This window comes from Pristiophorus japonicus, chromosome 15, assembly GCF_044704955.1.
Source record: "Pristiophorus japonicus isolate sPriJap1 chromosome 15, sPriJap1.hap1, whole genome shotgun sequence".
In the NCBI taxonomy this organism is placed as follows: domain Eukaryota; kingdom Metazoa; phylum Chordata; class Chondrichthyes; family Pristiophoridae; genus Pristiophorus; species Pristiophorus japonicus.
This window is the reverse complement of record NC_091991.1, coordinates 87,671,022-87,689,489: the sequence shown is the minus strand read 5'-3', so window position 1 is coordinate 87,689,489 and position 18,468 is coordinate 87,671,022. Positions and strand designations below refer to the sequence as shown.

Below are 18,468 nucleotides of genomic sequence, written 5' to 3'. Positions count from 1 at the left end.
GCTTTCATCATTTGGTGAACATGGAGCTGAACCATTGATAGCTTCTTCAGATCTACCTGCTGCTTACTTTGCATCACAAGCAGTATTCGGATCCCGGGGACTAAAGGCTAGCCTCTATTATGAAACGCACTCGGCAGCAATTTTAAGTGTTGGCAGATTGAGATCGCTTGGCAAGCATCCTTCTCCTTACCCCCATCCAACACATTCTGCATCTCTGTTTAACAAAAAGGGCCGTGTTGCTGATTGAAAGCACCAAGATACTGTTGAATGCTGGCCAATTTTAGAGGTGAAATCTGTATCACACAAAATTTGCTTTGAGCATATTAATAAGTAAGCTTCCTGTAAGGTCTCATTTCCAAGTACCAGTTCAAATGGTGCAGGTGAAAGCATCTTTTATCCTGAGATTGTCCTCCCTCCCCTCGAGCCTGTTTCTCTCCCGAGATCTTTTTCAGCGAAGAACAGGGGAATGCGTAGTAAAAGAAAAAAGAAAGACTTGCATTTATATAGCGCCTTTCACGACCACCAGACGTCTCAAAGTGCTTTTACAACCAATGAAGTACTTTTGGAGTGTAGTCACTGTTGTAATGTGGGAAACGCAGCAGCCAACTTGCAGACAGCAAGCTCCCCCACACAGCAATGTGATAATGAGCAGATAATCTGTTTTTTTTGTTATGTCGATTGAGGGATAAATATTGGCCAGGACACCGGGGATAACTCCCCTGTTCTTCTTCTTCGAAATAGTGCCATTTGATAAACATAAGAAATAGGAGCTGGTGTAGGCCATTTGGCCCCTCGAACCAGCTCCACCATTCATTAAGATCATGGCTGATGTGTTTTTTACGTCCACCTGAGAGGGCAGACGGGACCTTAGTTTAACGTCTCATCTGAAAGACGACACCTCAGAGTCCCTCAGCACTGTACTGGACTATCACCCTATATTTTTTTTGTGCTCAAGTCTTTGGAGTGGGACTTGAATCCACACCCTTACTGACTGAGTGAGGCGAGAGTTCTACCCACTAAGCCACAGTTGACATGACATGTATACATTAATCTGGCTTCCTAGCAATGCGATTCAGCATGTGCAGCTTCAGCCATTTTACGAGCATCTAGAACCTAGGATGTTCTAGACATGCAGGTTTAGTGGAATCCCTTGCCTCTAACTGCTTACTCCAGGTCGTTAGATTTGGCGGGCTTTGGCAAAGAGGCATACCCACTGTGAGGCTGATTTCAATTGTCCGACAGAGCGATATAGACCAAAGCCCAATTTCCTTGTTCCCGAAAAAGAAAGTGCTATACAATGAATGAACTTGGGCAGCCTGAAATATGTGTCTGACCTGGGAAGTGTTGTGCTCGACTCTAGTCACTGGAGAGATTTTCACTGCATTCTTGCGATTAGCTCCCGTAACCCACGGTTCACACAGTTGTCTGTTCAGCTATTTTGCGAGTGTGCTTGATGTCCGCTGAACATCTCTGACGTGCCTGGGAACAATAAGTGAATGTGAATTGGCAACATGAGCTTCACCCCTTCCCCACCCCAAGTGACAACCCACTTAACCTGCAATGTGTCAGAGGGTGGAATGCAGGGCAACCTTGGGTGGGAGTGCAGTTTTTCGTAGAACAGGAAAATCAGGCCATTTTTATTCCGCCTTCGGAATCTTGCGCCACATTACTGCTTTTCTTAAGACGTGCTTTTTATTCACGCTGGGACACCCTGTCGAAACAAAACAGTTGAGAGCTAGGCCCAGACACTTCTGGAAGTGAGTTCTGCTTTCATTGCCGCTGCCTTCAACTTGATTGACAAAATTGGAAAAACGAGGAGGGGAAAAAAAGAATAATCCTCCCCTCCGACGTTGGATTACTTTTGATGCAGAAATCCTTGCGTGGAGTTAAGGTCGCTTGCTCCTTATGCCATTTAAGCCCAAAATCTGGTCAAAAAACAATGAACAGTATTTTCTGCTGAGAGGTTTGGGAGCTCGCAGTTGATGTTGGCTAGATTTACCTCAGTCTCTTGATCTGTCCTGCCTCTTACTGCAGTCATCATCATCATCATAGGCAGTCCCTCGAAATCGAGGCAGCCTTGTTTCCACTCTAAAAGTGAGTTCTCAGGTGACTGAACAGTTCAATACGGGAATTACAGTCTCTGTCACAGGTGGGACAGACAGTGCTTGACTGAAAGAGTGGGTGGGGAGCCTGGTTTGCCGCACATTCCTTCCGCTGCCTGCGCTTGTTTTCTGCATGCTCTCGGCGACGAGACTCGAGGTGCTCAGCGCCCTCCCGGATGCTGCTCTTCCACTTAGGGCGGTCTCTGGCCAGGGACTCCCACGTGTCGGTGGGGATGTTGCATTTTATCAAGGAGGCTTTGAAGGTGTCCTTGAAACGTTTCCTTTGCCGGGTAGGAGTTCCGAGTAGAGCGCTTGCTTTGGGAGTCTGTTCGCATGCCTGACACACATGTGGCCCGCCCAGCAGAGCTGGTCAAGTGTGGTCAGTGCTTCGATGCTGGGGATGTTGGCCTACTCGAGGACACTAATGTCGATCGAGTACTGATCGATCGGGTACTGAGGGAACGCTGCACTATCAGAGGTGCCGTCTTTCAAATGAGATGTTAAACCAGGGCCCTGTCTGCTCTCTCAGATGGACATAAAAGATCCCACAGCCACAATTTGGAGAAGAGCAGGGGAGTTATCTCTGGTGTCCTGGCCAATATCTATCCCTCAACTAACATTAGATGATCTGGGTCATTCATCGCATTGCTGTCTGAGGGAGCTTGCTTGTGCGCAAATTGGCTGCTGTGTTTCCCACATTACAACAGTGACTGTACCTCATTGCCTGTAAAGTGATTTGGGACGTCCTGAGATTGTGTGCGGCGCTATAGAAATAAACATATAAAACACCTGTGAACTCATCCCTTTTCGGCGTGGAAGCAAGTCATCATCGTTTCGAGTGACTGCCTATGATGATGAGGATAGAAATAAAAGTCTGTCCCTCCTGGAGCAGCAGAGCAACACTTGTTCAACTAATTGGAGGGGTGGCGGGGGGGGGTGGAATAGTAAGAAATGAAAGGTTACATTGCACGGCTCTACCAAAATAGCTGCTCTTTCACTCCTGTTGCTGCTAGGGGATTCAAAGCTGTGCCCACGGTCAGCACTGGCATTTACCATCTCGAGCACACACTCTTCACAGCCGAGCATCGGAAAGGATGCTAATCCACATTGCCCCTTAGGGCTGCTTACTGACTCATCCGGCAGCTGATCCCTACCTTGTCTTTGTAGCTCTCCGCAGAGAAGAGAACTGAATTTAAACTCTTTGCGTGGTCGCAATGCTTTAAAATTATTTCTTTTTTCTTTAGCTGAATTGGCATAGGGGAGGGGGGAGATATTTGACAGTAAAAGTACTTCTCCTGCATGGCTTCGATATCCTCTGGTTAGCAGTTTCTGCGGTGTAGACCCATCCCCACGAGAAATGGGATGGAGAATGCTCAAACTAATTTCACACAGGATCCTTGCGAAGCAGAAGCAGGACAATCTCACCCCATCGCGCTATGCTGCATTTCAACCCAAGCCCCAGAGGTTAAAGCCCAGGATTCAACCCACTAAAGGTGAAAGGACTGGCTGGTACGGCGGGGCCTAGGACTAGGGACTACACTGGAGCCTAAGGCCTGGATTCAAATGCACCCCAAACTGATGGGGTGAGAATTTCCACTCTAATTCACTGTACCACTCAGTCTTTTGGCCCCTGAGGAGAACGACTGTTCCACTATACCATTCATTCCTTCAATCTTCAAAAAAGTTAGAGTTTCTTGCTCTGTGGATTCATTATCCCAGGTGGTTTTCCTTAGAATCTGGTAACATTGTCCACCACATTTCGCCCAAATTGCCCCAGATTTGTATTGAACCATGTGCACTAAGCCGAGAAACCAGACACTCGCATGGAAGGTTCTCCAACTGACCAGGGCCATTATTTTAGAGATTATCACATTACATGCAAATCACATTATGAAAACAATACAGCTGATCTGAGAAACACTTTATTTTGGTTGTTCCATTGATTAGTTCCATCTTTCAGCTGCGAATTCATTTGTAAACTCGCAAGTCTTTTAGCATTCAGCTTCCCTGCAGTTGTAAAGAGTCAAATGTGCAGAAGCATTCCCCGCTCTCGGAGGAGCACTGCCCCTATCAAGATCGCTGTGTAATGAAAATATATATATTTTTTAAAACTGCGCTAGCAGGCACTGCAAACAAAAATAGCTGCATTAACTCATCAAAATAGCAAGTTTCTTTTAAAAAGAAAAAAAAAATGACTTGCATTTATATAGCACCTTTCACGACCACCTGTTGTCTCAAAGCGCTTTACAGCCAATGAAGTACTTTTGGAGTGCCATCATCATCATAGGCAGTCCCTCGGAATCGAGGACCAGCTTCCACTCCCTGAATGAGTTCTTTGACGGCTGAACAGTCCGATACGAGAGCCACAGACCCTGATACAGGTGGGACAGACATTTGTTGAGGGAAGGGATCGGTGGGGCTCCTTCCGCTGCCTGTGCTTGGCCTCTTCACGCTCTTTGCGTTGAGACTCAAAGAGCTCAATGCCCTCCCGGATGCACTTTCTCCATCTCGGGCGGTCTTCGGTCAGGTGTCAGGGTCTCCCAGGTGTCAGTGGTGGTGTCGCACTTTACCAGGGAGGCTTTGAGGGTGTCCTTATAACGTTTCCGCTGTCCTCCTTTGGCTCGTTTACCACAAAGAAGCTCCGCATAAAGCATTTGCTTAGGGAGTCTCGTATCTGGCATGTGAACTATGTGGTCTGCCCAGCGAAGCTGATCGAGTGTGGTCAGTGCTTCAATACTGGGGATGTTAGCCTGATCAAGGACACAGATGTTGGTGTGCCTGTCCTCCCAGGGGATTTGCAGAAACATCATTGGTGATATATCTCCAGCGACTTGAGGTGCCTTCTATACATCGTCCATACCTCAGATCCATACAGGAGGGCGGGTATTACTACAGCCCTGTAGACCATGAGCTTGGTGTAGATTTGAGGGCCTGGTCTTCAAAAACACTCTTCCTCAGACGGCCGAAGGCTGCACTGGCACACTGAAGGCGATGTTGAGTGTAGTCACTGTTGTAATGTGGGAAATGCGGCAGCCAACTTGCACATAGCAAGCTCCCACAAACAGCAATGTGATAATGACCAGATAAAATGTTTTTTTTAATGTTGATTAAGGGATAAGTATTGGCTAGGACACCAGGGATAACTCTCCTCTTCTTCGAAATAGTGACCATGGGATCTTTTACGTCCACCTGAAAGGACAGACAGGACCTCGGTTTAACGTCTCATCCAAAAGACGGTGCTTCTGACAGTGTAGCACTCCCTCAGCACTGCACTGGAGTGGGACTTGAACTCACAACCTTCTGACTTCGAGGCGAGAGTGCGACCCACTGAGCCACAGAAAATATAAACGCTGTTTTCTGAATTTTGTGCTCATGAAGGTGAGGGATGTTGGTGTCGAGGCAGTCTGAGGTCAGGTACAGCCCGGATTCAGTCTGTCCCAGTAACGTGCCCCAAGCCCCAATCTCCGAAGAGCAGCTCCTGCTACACCATTTTTAGCCTTTCCCCAACTGGCCATCCCGTGGCCTTTGTGAGACTGCCAGGTTGGTGCCAAAGTGTCGGGGCGTGCTGTGCGCTGTAAGATCACGCCAACTAGGAACCCGATTTATGCTGGCCTAACTCATTGAAGCTGTGATTTTATTTTTGTTTGGTCTGTGTGTATTTGGTGACACCTCCTGGTGCTCCAAAACATCCGGTGGTTTTGGATGCCACAATTGAAAAACGGAAAGAAATGTTTTATTGTATCATAGAAAAATAGACGGTTATTGCTTAATGGTTTATGTTCCACTTCTTATGGCCAATTAGTGTTAGTTTTGTGCCTTGTGGATTTTAATTGCTCAAATTCTTCATCCAACGGGTAGATTTTATCCATCCGCACTGCCAGCTCTGCAGCGGGAGAGCATTTGGGGAATTTGGTTGCAGAGGTCGCACACCCGACTCGACCTAGCTTCCATTAAAACATAATGGGTGTGTGAAATATTCACTATCTGGCCACTGAACTATAGCCTTGACCAGTGGAAAAGGCGTCCTGGGTGCAGAGCCTTGGGTTTGAAGCTGTAATTCCCGGGTTTGATTTCAGATTTATTTAAGCCCATCCTGTCCATCACCTTAACCATCCCGTCCCTCCCCCACCGGCCCACCGCGACTGCAGTGTGCATTACCTACAAGATGCACTGCAGCAACTCGCTAAGGTTTCTTCGACAGCACCTTCCAAACCCACGATCTTTACCACCTGCAGGACAAGGGCAGCAGGCGCATGGTGTTGGCAGTCAGTCTCCTTCTTTCGATGGTTCACACCAGCACACTTCATATTTTGTAGTGTAGCATATGGAACAGACTTTATTGATATCTAGGATGACCCAACCTGGATCAGAATGGCTTTTTGGTTTCAAGTTCCATCTTTCAAGCCATCTGAAGAACTTGAAAACCATGCTCCTTTACACTATATTTTGCCTACATCAAAGATACATTTCATAGATAAAACCTCCTCATGTATCTATTCCCACATCCTTTGAAAACAGACTATTCATGTAAACATTTGTAGTTGTAGACTCCAAAGCGACTTCCCTTAAATAAGACTTCCTGACCTAACTGTTCCCAACCTCTTTGAAGAACAGGCTTTATTAGCCGTTATCTTTCTACACTATAGCTAATGGATTCTTTTAGCTATGTTTATTACCCTAGCCCCTAAAGTTGCACTTTAATCACTCATTGCTGACGTCATTACTGTCATGTAAAGTGCTCGTGTTAAAAAAACACATATCAGAAGACGAGCAATATATTCCTCGCCTGACACTTCAAGGTTACCCTGTTTATCTTGGAAAGCCTGTTGCTCCAAGATACAAAGAAGTTTGACTATTAATCCTTAACTCCCCAAGATGTCCAACACATGGAAACGCCACCACCTCCCAAGTCATGCACAATCCTGTCATGGACATATATCGCTGTTCCTCAATCATTGCTGGGTCAAAGAAATTAGTGTGCAAAATTAAAGCACATGGTATTGGGGATAATGTATTGACGTGGATAGAGAACTGGTTGGCAGACAGGAAGCAAAGAGTAGGAATAAACGGGTCCTTTTCAGAATGGCAGGCAGTGACTAGTGGGGTGTACCGCAAGGTTCAGTGCTGGTATCCCAGCTATTTACAATATACATTAATGATTTAGACGAAGGAATTGAATGTAATATCTCCAAGTTTGCAGAATGACACTAAGCTGGGTGGCAGTGTGAGCTGTGAGGAGGATGTTAAGAGGCTGCAGGTGACTTGGACAGGTTAGGTGAGTGGGCAAATGCATGGCAGATGCAGTATAATGCAGATAACAGTGAGGTTATCCACTTTGGTGGCAAAAACAGGAAGGCAGAATATTATCTGAATGGTGACAGATTAGGAAACGGGGAGGTGCAACGAGACCTGGGTGTCATAGTACATCAGTCATTGAAAGTTGGCATGCAGGTACAGCAGGCGGTGAAGAAGGCAAATGGCATGTTGGCCTTCATAGTGAGGGGAATTGAGTATAGGAGCAGGGAGGTCTTACTGCAGTTATACAGGGCCTTGGCGAAGCCACACCTTGAATATTGTGTACAGTTTTGGTCTCCTAATCTGAGGAAGGACATTCTTGCTATTGAGGGAATGCAGCGAAGGTTCACCAGACTGATTCCCGGGTGGTAGGACTGACATATGAAGAAAGACTGGATTGATTTGGCTTATATGCACTGGAATTTAGAAGAATGAGAGAGGATCTCAGAGAAACATATAAAATTCTGACGGGATTGGACAGGTTAGATGCAGGAAGAATGTTCCCGATGTTGAAGTCCAGAACCAGGGGTCACAATCTAAGGATAAGGGGGTAAGCCATTTATAGGACTGAGATGAGGAGAAACTTTTTCACTCAGAGAATTGTGAACTTGTGGAATTCTCTGCCACAGAAAGTTGTTGAGGCCAGTTCGTTAGATATATTCAGAAGGGAGTTAGATGTGGCCCTTATGGCTAAAGGGATCAAGGGGTACGGAGAGAAAGCAGGAATGGGGTACTGAAGTTGCATGATCATATTGAATGGTGGTGCAGGCTCGAAGGGCCGAATGGCCTACTCCTGTACCTATTTTCTATGTTTCTAAAATCCCGGAACTCCCTACCTAACGGCACTGTAAGAACGAACACCTTTACCGCGTGGACTGGAGCAGTTGGAGAAGGCGACCTACGACTACCTTCTCGAGGGCAACTAGGGATGGGAAGCAAATGATGGCCTTGCCAGCAACGCCCACATCCAGAGAATTCATTAAAAAAAACTAAATGCTCCTCATCAGCAGTACAATTGTAGATTTTGCACCTTCTAAATTTGTGTTGGGAACAGCGCATGTTGACCTGCATAAACTAGGGTGTAATGTTGATGGGTACGAATGGGAATAATTTGGAGTAATGAATTGAAACCGTGACACAACATTTAAAGTGCACTGGTTTAAGTTTGATCTTTCCCACTATGTATGAGTAATCTTCTAAATGAGTCAAATGGCAAATGGCCGGTATGTGAAGTTCTAATTTACTTTGAAAGATCGTTTGACATTGAAGTGTCACTCGAGTTTATGACACCATTAAAATTAAATTACAACCCTTACACTCTACCAACAAGCCGTAACAGTACTTCTAAAGAGAGAACACCCCATTCTATAACCCTGTGTGATTTATTTATTACATTGTACTGTATATAACCTGAGTTTAGATAAAAGTTTGAACAGTGGTAGTCTATAAGTAACAAGTTAAATCTTGATATGTTAGTTTTGTAGGGATGTTCCATCGAGGAGGTAACCAGGAGGGTTGATGAAGGCAAAGCGTATGATGTAGTGTAGATGGATTTTGGCAAAGCTTTTGATAAGGTTCCACATGGCAGACTGATCACAAAAGTGAAAGCCCATGGGATCCACAGCAAAGTGGTAAGTTGGATCCAAAATTGACAGAGATTAAGCAAAGGGTAATGGTTGATGGGTGTTTGTGCGACTGGAAGGATGTTTCCGGAAGTGGGGTTCCGCAGGGCTCAGTACTAGGTCCTTGCTTTTTGTGATATACATCAATGATCTAGACTTGAATATAGGGGGCATGATTTAAGAAGTTTGCAGATATTAAACTCGGCTGTGTGGTTGGTAATGAAGAACGCTGCGAACTGCAGGAAGATATCAATCAACTGGTCAGGTGGGCAGAACAGTGGCAAATGGAATTTAATCCAAAGAAGTGTGAGGTAATGCATTTGGGGAGGGCTAACAAGGAAAGGGAATACACATTAAATGGTAGGAAACTGAGAAGTGTAGAGGAACAAAGGGGCCTTGGAGTGCATGTCAATAGATCCCTGAAAGTAGCAGGGAGGTAGATGAGGTGGTTAAGAAGGCATACGGAATGCTTACCTTTATTAGCCGAGGCATAGAATACAAGAGCAGGGAGGTTATGCTTGAACCATATAAAATACTGGTTAGGCCACAGCTGGAGTATTACATGCAGTTATGGTCACCGCATTACAGGAAGGATGTGATTGCACTGAAGAGGGTATGGAGGAGATTTACGAGGATGTTGCTGGGAGTGGAGAATCTAAGCTATGAGGAAAGATTGGATAGGCTGGATATTGTTTCCTTTGGAACAGAGAAGGCTGAGGGGAGACCTCATTGGGGTGTATAAAATTATGAGGGGCCTTGATATAGTGGATAGAAAGGGCCTATTCCCCTTAGCAGAGAGGTCAACAACCAGGGGGCATAAATTTAAAGTAATTGGTAGGAGGTTTTTTGAGGGGCAATTTCTTCACGCAGAAGGTTGTGGGGTCTGGAGCTCACTGCCTGAAAGGGTGATAGAGGCAGAAATCCTCACCACATTTAAAAAGTATTTGGATGTGTACTTGAAGTGCCGTAACCTACAGGGTTACAGACCAAGAGCTGGAAAGTGGGATTAGGCTGGATAGCCTCTTGTTGGCCGGCATGGACACGATGGGCCGAAATGGCCTCCTTCTGTGCTGTAAATTTTTATGATTCTGTGATCTCAGTTTATCTGTGTTTCTTCATGGGAGTTGGGGAAACTATCACCGTGTCGTACCGAAGCAATAATACATATGCTGGAGAAATGGATCTGATTGCTAACATAGAAGGTACATCAGAGTTAGTACAAAGGGTCATGTAAATTTTAAATGGTTGCGCACAGCATCCCCTTGGTATTCATCTAGAGTCATTAAACACCCTCTAAAAGCTAGGAGTTACAGCTTCAGGATCAAGGCCACACTTGTCTTCCAAGGAACCTTCACTCATGACATACTGTTCTCTGGTCAAGGCTATAGCAGACTGGCTTATGTCCGTGATAGTCGTGAGAGTTACAGCCTCTAGAATCAGACTGTTGTGGGCCAGGCTTTCTTTATTAAATTGATGAAGAGCCAGGAGCCATAACACAGGACAGTACCAAGGGTGAAAAGAGTAGAAAGAAAGACAGAGTAAATGAGCAAGCGATGATTTAGCTGACGGCAAGCTTGGGTTGGTGCAGAGCTCATCTGATGGCTCAGCTAGATTGTCCAGTGATATAAGGAATGTCCCAGATCATAGAAACATAGAAAATAGGTGCAGGAGTAGGCCATTCGGCCCTTCTAGCCTGCACCGCCATTCAATGAGTTCATGGCTGAACATGCAACTTCAGTACCCCATTCCTGCTTTCTCACCATACCCCTTGATTCCCCTAGTAGTAAGGACTTCATCTAACTCCTTTTTGAATATATTTAGTGAATTGGCCTCAACAACTTTCTGTGGTAGAGAATTCCACAGGTTCACCACTCTCTGGGTGAAGAAATTCCTCCTCATCTCGGTCCTAAATGGCTTCCCCCTTATCCTTAGACTGTGTCCCCTGGTTCTGGACTTCCCCCAACATTGGGAACATTCTTCCTGCATCTAACCTGTCTAACCCCGTCAGAATTTTAAACGTTTCTATGAGGTCCCCTCTCATTCTTCTGAACTCCAGTGAATACAAGCCCAGTTGATCCAGTCTTTCTTGATAGGTCAGTCCCACCATCCCGGGAATCAGTCTGGTGAACCTTCGCTGCACTCCCTCAATAGCAAGAATGTCCTTCCTCAGGTTAGGAGACCAAAACTGTACACAATACTCCAGGTGTGGCCTCACCAAGGCCCTGTACAATTGTAGCAACACCTCCCTGCCCCTGTACTCAAATCCCCTAGCTATGAAGGCCAACATGCCATTTGCTTTCTTAACCGCCTGCTGCACCTGCATGCCAACCTTCAATGACTGATGTACCATGACACCCAGGTCTCTTTGCACCTCCCCTTTTCCTAATCTGTCACCATTCAGATAATAGTCTGTCTCTCTGTTTTTACCACCAAAGTGGATAACCTCACATTTATCCACATTATACTTCATCTGCCATGCATTTGCCCACTCACCTAACCTATCCAAGTCGCTCTGCAGCCTCATAGCATTCTCCTCGCAGCTCACATTGCCACCCAACTTAGTGTCATCCGCAAATTTGGAGATACTACATTTAATCCCCTCGTCTAAATCTTTAATGTACAGTGTAAACAGCTGGGGCCCCAGCACAGAACCTTGCGGTACCCCACTAGTCACTGCCTGCCATTCTGAAAAGTCCCCATTTACTCCTACTCTTTGCTTCTTGTCTGACAACCAGTTCTCAATCCATGTCAGCACACTACCCCCAATCCCATGTGCTTTAACTTTGCACATTAATCTCTTGTGTGGGACCTTGTCGAAAGCCTTCTGAAAGTCCAAATATACCACATCAACTGGTTCTCTCTTGTCCACTCTACTGGAAACATCCTCAAAAAATTCCAGAAGATTTGTCAAGCATGATTTCCCTTTCACAAATCCATGCTGACTTGGACCTATCATATTACCTCTTTCCAAATGCACTGCTATGACATCCTTAATAATTGATTCCATCATTTTACCCACTACCGATGTCAGGCTGACCGGTCTATAATTCCCTGTTTTCTCTCTCCCTCCTTTTTTAAAAAGTGGGGTTACATTGGCTACCCTCCACTCCATAGGAACTGATCCAGAGTCAATGGAATGTTGGAAAATGACTGTCAATGCATCCACTATTTCCAAGGCCACCGCCTTAAGTACTCTGGGATGCAGTCCATTCAGCCCTGGGGATTTATCGGCTTTCAATCCCATCAATTTCCCGACTAATAACGATTTCCCTCAGTTCCTCCTCCTTACTAGACCCTCCGACCTCTTTTATAAGATCTATGATGAAAGAGTCGAGCTTAGCTGGAAAGGCCGTGTTGGGAGTGGGGGAGGGTGTGGTGTGTGCTAAAAGGATGTGCTGAGCTTTATTATTTTGCCTCATATTGCTTGGGAATCTTTCCCGTGGTGGCTACAATTGGCCTTGTGCCCCAGCTTAGGGTGGGCCTAGACTGCGAATGGTTGGCCGCAAGAAGACAGCACAAATGACGCAATGGCCTTCCTGTGGAAGCTGCCAGTGGGAATGTCGGATCAGGGGTCTCTGGACTGGGAAGCCTGGCTGATTCCTTTCAGTCCTCAGGCCAATTCCAGCCCTCCCATCTGCTAAAAGTTTACAGCTTGCTAGCACCTCCAACAGTGCCTTTACACTGGATCTCCAGCTAAGACTCCCTTGTTAAAGAGGAAGAATTTTCCGTCGGCTGTAGTTGGAGATTTGGGAGAAAGCACTAGACTTTCCAGGCCTTCGAGAATTCAAGCTCCCTCACCATTAGGCAAAGAGTGGCGGGCTGGTTTGAGGGGCAGTTGTGGAACGTGTTGGGTCAACCCTTGTTTTTCCAGCTAACATCACTGCGGGTTTTTTTTTTAAAGTATGAAGAACCATATTTTGGAAGAACCCAGTGATAATGGTTCATTAGTCTGAGAAAAAAACTGAACCTGTGGTCACATTTGTACAACGTCACTGAGTTCATATAAATACATGCACACCGACCTCGTACACACACAACGCCATCTTGTCCTTTACAAGCACGCACTTCCCCAGATTTCCCCCGAGACCAAAGGATTGGAGACATTCCAGCACTGATGCTGCTGCTCTCTGCAACCACACCTCCAGTCACGACTGTTGAGATACAGTGCACACCTCGAGTTCCCTGTAACACTTGATGAGGTGTTCACAGCCAGGCTACAGGAGCAGAGGAACAGGGGTGGGCCATTCAGCTTCTCGGGCCTGATCCGCCATTCAATTAAATCAGATTAACTCCAGCTACCTGCCTTGGTTCTAAACTGTTAATACCCCTACCCCACAAAAAAAATCCGTTTTAAGCTGGACTTAAGTGAACATTTTGGTTTTGTGGAACGACTGGGCTTGATGGGAGCAAGTGGCCTCCTCTTCTTCCATGTTTTCTTACAAGTGGGTAAAAAATCTATTGTGGTTATCTGTCGAATATGACTTTTACTTATTCTCAGCTCCCTGTTGGTATATATGCATGTCACGATCTATTTTACTTTATTACTGTCTACTAGCTAAAGGTGCCAGTACTCCATGCTAACTGGTCAATTTGCAGCAACAGGATATATATTGGGTGCAAATCGATTCAAGCCACAAATACTGAACATGTTATTAACTGGAAAAAAACACACCAGAAAGATTCACTCTCGGGTTGCCAACCCTCCAGGATTGCCCTGGAGTCTCCAGGAATTGAAGATTAATCTCCTGGGCACTGCTGTGAGCAACCCAGGAGAACGATCATAGAAGCATTAAAAATAAATGGTGTGTGTTTTCATTTTCTTTGAACACTTTTGTTCATAGAAATATTGGAAATGGGGGTTAAGGCTGTTTGACTGGGTGGGGCCATTGGAGGTGGGAGGTCATGTGATATGTAATAGAGCTCCACCTAGTGGACTAACAAAAGGTCGTGTGATCACAGTGCTTGTTAAGGAGCCATCTCGTCGTGTGTGTGCTTGTGTAGCTGTGTCTAAGATATCACATGATGAAACCTCCAGGAATTCGTCGAACCAGAGTTGGCAACCCTAACTTACTGCTGCTGTGCGATTCGACAGTGAAAGTAAACACCGTGCTCAACAACTGCAGACAGTCTGGTTTCAGTCAAAAGTTCCCGGATGTCACTTACTCCAGGGTGTGATTAATTATTGACCAGCCAGCTGGCCCGCTAAATGGACACGGAGTGGCAGAAGTGTCACTGGGGGGAGGGGGAGAGCTAGGATTCTTCCTGCTTGGCACCAGATAAGCCCGTTAGCTAATGCCTCAGTGGGTAGGCTGATCTTAGTTAAATACAACAGTGGGAACTGTACTAGTGCTGTGTGCTGTGCGGATTTACCTGGTTAAGTGCTGGCACTGCAGGGATAGTGTACAAGGAGTGGGTGGACACTCCCATGCGGATTCCTCACCAGCTTGGTTTGGATTATTTTTAAAGTCGAACAGTGGGTTTTTATGCCTGTCAGATTCCAGGTTCCAAGGAAGAAAGCATGCGAGCGATTCGATAAATGTTCCTATTTTCACCATAATCTGTGCTCTTTTCTTTTACTTCAAAACCAGCACACTCTCCTTCTGACTGTCTCCAGGGACTGTCTCCAAATAGTCATTGAATTTTTAAGTGTTAATGCAGTGGTCAGTTTTTAAAATTCTCTTTACCCCTTCCCCGCCCTCTTGTTAACTTTGGCTTACTATACTCACGACCTCTTCAGCTGTTCTACAACTTACAAGAGACAAAAAAACACACGCAGCGTGCGCAAAGCTTGTTTTCATTCTGCTTGAACTCTGAACTGGCAATACTAATTTGCATAAGTTGCAGCTGTTCTTAAAGGGGCAGTCCTTGTTTTCACTGACGTTCATGCTGTTGTGTGATTTCATTACAGGAGCACATGTTGAAACAGTATTGGTGGTATGAACAGAAATAGCTGGAAATACTCAGCAAGTAAGGCAGCATCTGTGGAGCGAGAAACAGAGTTAACATTTCAGTTTGCACTAGAGGGTACAAAGGAGATTTATAACGATGTTGCCTGGACTGAAGAATTTTAGCTATGAGGAAAGAAAGCTTGGCTAGGCTGGATATTGTTTTCTTTGGAGCAAGGAAGGCTGCGGGGAGACCTTATTGAGGTGTATAAAATTATGAGGGGCCTAGATAGAGTGGATAAGAAGGACCAATTTCCCTGAGCAGAGGGGCCAACAACCAGGGGGCATAGATTTAAAGTAATTGGTAGGAGGTTTAGAGGGGATTTGAGGGGAAATTTCTTCACCCAGAGGGTGGTGGGGTCTGGACCTCACTGCCTGAAAGGGTGATAGAGGCAGAAACCCTCATCACATTTAAAAAGTACTTGGACGTGCACTTGAAGTGCCGTAACCTACAGGGCTACGGACCTAGAACTGGAAAGTGGGATTAGGCTGGATAGCTTTGTCGGCCGGCGTGGACAAGCTGGGCCGAAATGGCCCCCTTCCGTGCTGTAAATTTCTCTGATTCTATGACCTATTCGCTCCTACTGCCCTGTCCCCATGTTGCCTCCACTGTCGGCCAACATGTCTGTTATATATGTAAACCTGTAAATACCATATTTAACCATCAGAGGGCTCATCCTCTGGAGTCCCAAGGAATCCCACAATTCCTTGGGAGCACCTGTATATAAGGAGGCCTTACAGGCTGGAGAAGCACTCTGAGACCTGTAATAAAGGACTACAGTCACACCTTACTTTGAGCTTGCAGTATCTGCAGTAAAGGTCTGACTCTTTAGTCAAGACATAACAATGTCCACTCTCACAGGGCAACGTCTTCCCATCCCAATTGGAAAGCGAAAAGTCTCTACACTACCCGACAGCCTTTTCTTTACAACTCCCTACATTTTTATAACTAATAAACGAGTGTTTAAGGAAAGTGATTTTTGTTTTTAAGGTCCCTATGAATTTTCTCCCGGGTTACTCCCTGCAGTGTCTGGGAGATTAATCTTCAGTTCCTGGAGACTCCAGGGCAATCCTGGAAGGTTGGTAACCCAAACGCAGCATCTTTGGTTACTGGATCCATTGATGGTGAATTCACTGTGGCCTTTTAAACAATGGGATTGGACTAAATGGAAGATTGTGTACCCACTGCTTCAGGTGATAGCCTCTAGAATGTTTTATTTTTCAATTTTCTCCTCTCCTGAAGGCATGTTGGGGGTTGGTTCCATGGGCGCTCTTCTACCTCATCAAACTGTCCCATTCTGTGTTACACAGGATTACATAGGATATACGGCAGAGAAACAGGCCAATCAGCCCAACCAGTCCATGCCGCGGTGTTTATGCTTCCCTCGAGCCTCCTCCAGTCTTTCCTCATCTAAATTTATCCGCATAACCCTCTATTCCCTTCTCCCTCATGTTTGTCTAGCCTCCCCTTAAATACATCTATACGATTTGCTTCATCCACTCCCTGTGGTAGCGAGTTCTACATTCTCACCACTCTGGGTAAAGAAGTTTCTTCTGAATTCCATATTGGATTTCTTGGTGACTATCTTATATTGATGGCCTTTAGTTATGTTCTTCCACACAAGTGGAAACATAATCTCTCTCTCTCTCTCTATCCACTCTATCAAAACCTTTCATAATTTTAATGACCTCTATTCGGTCACCCCTCAGCCGCCTTTTTTTCAAGAGAAAAGAAACCCAGCCTTTTCATCCTTTCCTGATATATATACCCTCGCATTTTTGGTTTCTGGCACGGGCTTGACTGGCCGAATTCCCTTCTTCCGTGCTGTAACCATTCTATGATTCTGCGATCATCCTTGCAAATCTTCTCTGCACCCTCTCCAGCTCTCCCTCTCCAGTGCCCCTTACAAGAAGCACAAAAATAGGCTATTCAGCCCATTAAATCTGTGCCAGTGTTTTTCACTTGAGTCACGGAGTCTAATTGCGCTCTTCTGCTCACTCCCCATGAGGGTGACCAACTCCTGTTGGACTTATTCCTGGAACTTTCATCACATGACTTCCCACCTCCAATCGCCCCACTTGGTCAAACAACCTTCTTTTCCCATCTCCAATATTTTCATAACTAATAAACAAAAGTGTTAGAAAATGAAAAATACACAGACCTTTTTTAAATATCCTGATGATTTTTCTTTCCCAGCTTGTTCATTGCACTATCCAGGAGATTAATCTTTAATTCCTGGAGACCCCAGGATAATCCTGGAGGTTTGGCAACCCTACTCCCCACGCTGTTCAACAGTCCTCATGTTCAAGTAAGTATTATAATTTCGTCTTGAAAGTACGTATAGGGCTCTTCAGCAATGGTTTGTGGCAGAGCATGCCACAGTCTTAACTATCCTATCTAATATTTTTAAAAAAAAATCTCTATCCTCCTCATTCCTCTTGTGGTAATCTTAAACTTGTGGTGCCTTGTTACAGTTTCACCATCCAATGGAAACTATCTGTCACTAATTATCCTATCATAACCGCTCATAATCTCCCAAGGCCTTTATTGGCCCCTCCGCTCAACCGTTCCAGCTCCAGGGAAAAAAGCCCTAACTTCTCCATGGCTAACCCCATTATTCCTGGTAATATTTTAGTGAATTGACTCTGCATCTCTCCATTGCTGTTGTATCCGCTCGAGAATAGGGTGGTCAACACTATACACACCACTCCCAACAGAGGCCGAAAGACTTGTATAAGATCCACATTGTCTTTGTTTTTGTATTCTATGTCTCCAGATATAAAACCAGGGACTCCCTTTGTTTTGTTTTTAAAAAGCCTTATGTACATGCTTCGTTACCTTTAATGACTCATGTACCTTCATGTTAAAGTGTCCCAGCTCCTCTCCTCTCATTCATAATCTTCTCATTTGAGGTATTTCTTCCTTGTGACTTCTAAATGTATTACATCATATTTCTCTTCAGTGAACTGATCTACCATCTATCTTCCCACCCTGCTAGCTCACCTATATTCTCCTGAGATCTTTCATCCTCCTGTTACAATTTACCATACCAGTGTTGATATTGTTCAGGAGTGCACATTATGCCAGTTTACTTTCCCTGCTCCTCAGCGTAGGGGAATTGGGGCTGATTATCGTGCCTCGACTATTGCCCTGCCCGAGACCAGCGAACTCAGCACTTATAAGGTGGTTAAGAAGGCATACGGGATACTTTCCTTTCTTAGCCGAGGCATAGAATATAAGAATAGGGAGATATTGCTTGAACTGTATATCATCATCATCATCATAGGCAGTCCCTCGGAGTCGAGGATGACTTGCTTCCACACTAAATATGAGTTCTCAGGTGACTGAGGAGTCCAATATGGGAATTACAGTGTCTGTCACAAGTGGTGCAGACAGTGGTTGAAGGAACGGGTGGGTGGGGAGCCTAAGTTGCCATGCGCTCCTTCCGCTGTCGGCGCTTGGCTTCAGCTTGCTCTTGGCGAAGAGACTTAAGGTGTTAAACG

General features: G+C 45.4%; 1 protein-coding gene and 1 long non-coding RNA gene across 5 annotated transcripts in view; one reads left to right on the top strand and one right to left on the bottom strand.

Moving 5' to 3' along the window:
• Window positions 1–18,468, top strand: part of large1 (LARGE xylosyl- and glucuronyltransferase 1) — a 781,831-nt gene that overhangs the window by 93,579 nt on the left and 669,784 nt on the right. The window lies entirely within an intron of this gene.
• The window catches only part of LOC139280895 (uncharacterized), a 60,527-nt gene continuing 56,744 nt past the window's right edge, over window positions 14,686–18,468 (bottom strand). For both annotated transcript variants that reach the window (XR_011596787.1, XR_011596788.1), the window contains one exon: window positions 14,686–14,998. This is a non-coding gene — a long non-coding RNA (uncharacterized lncRNA). The remainder of the gene's footprint in view (window positions 14,999–18,468) is intronic.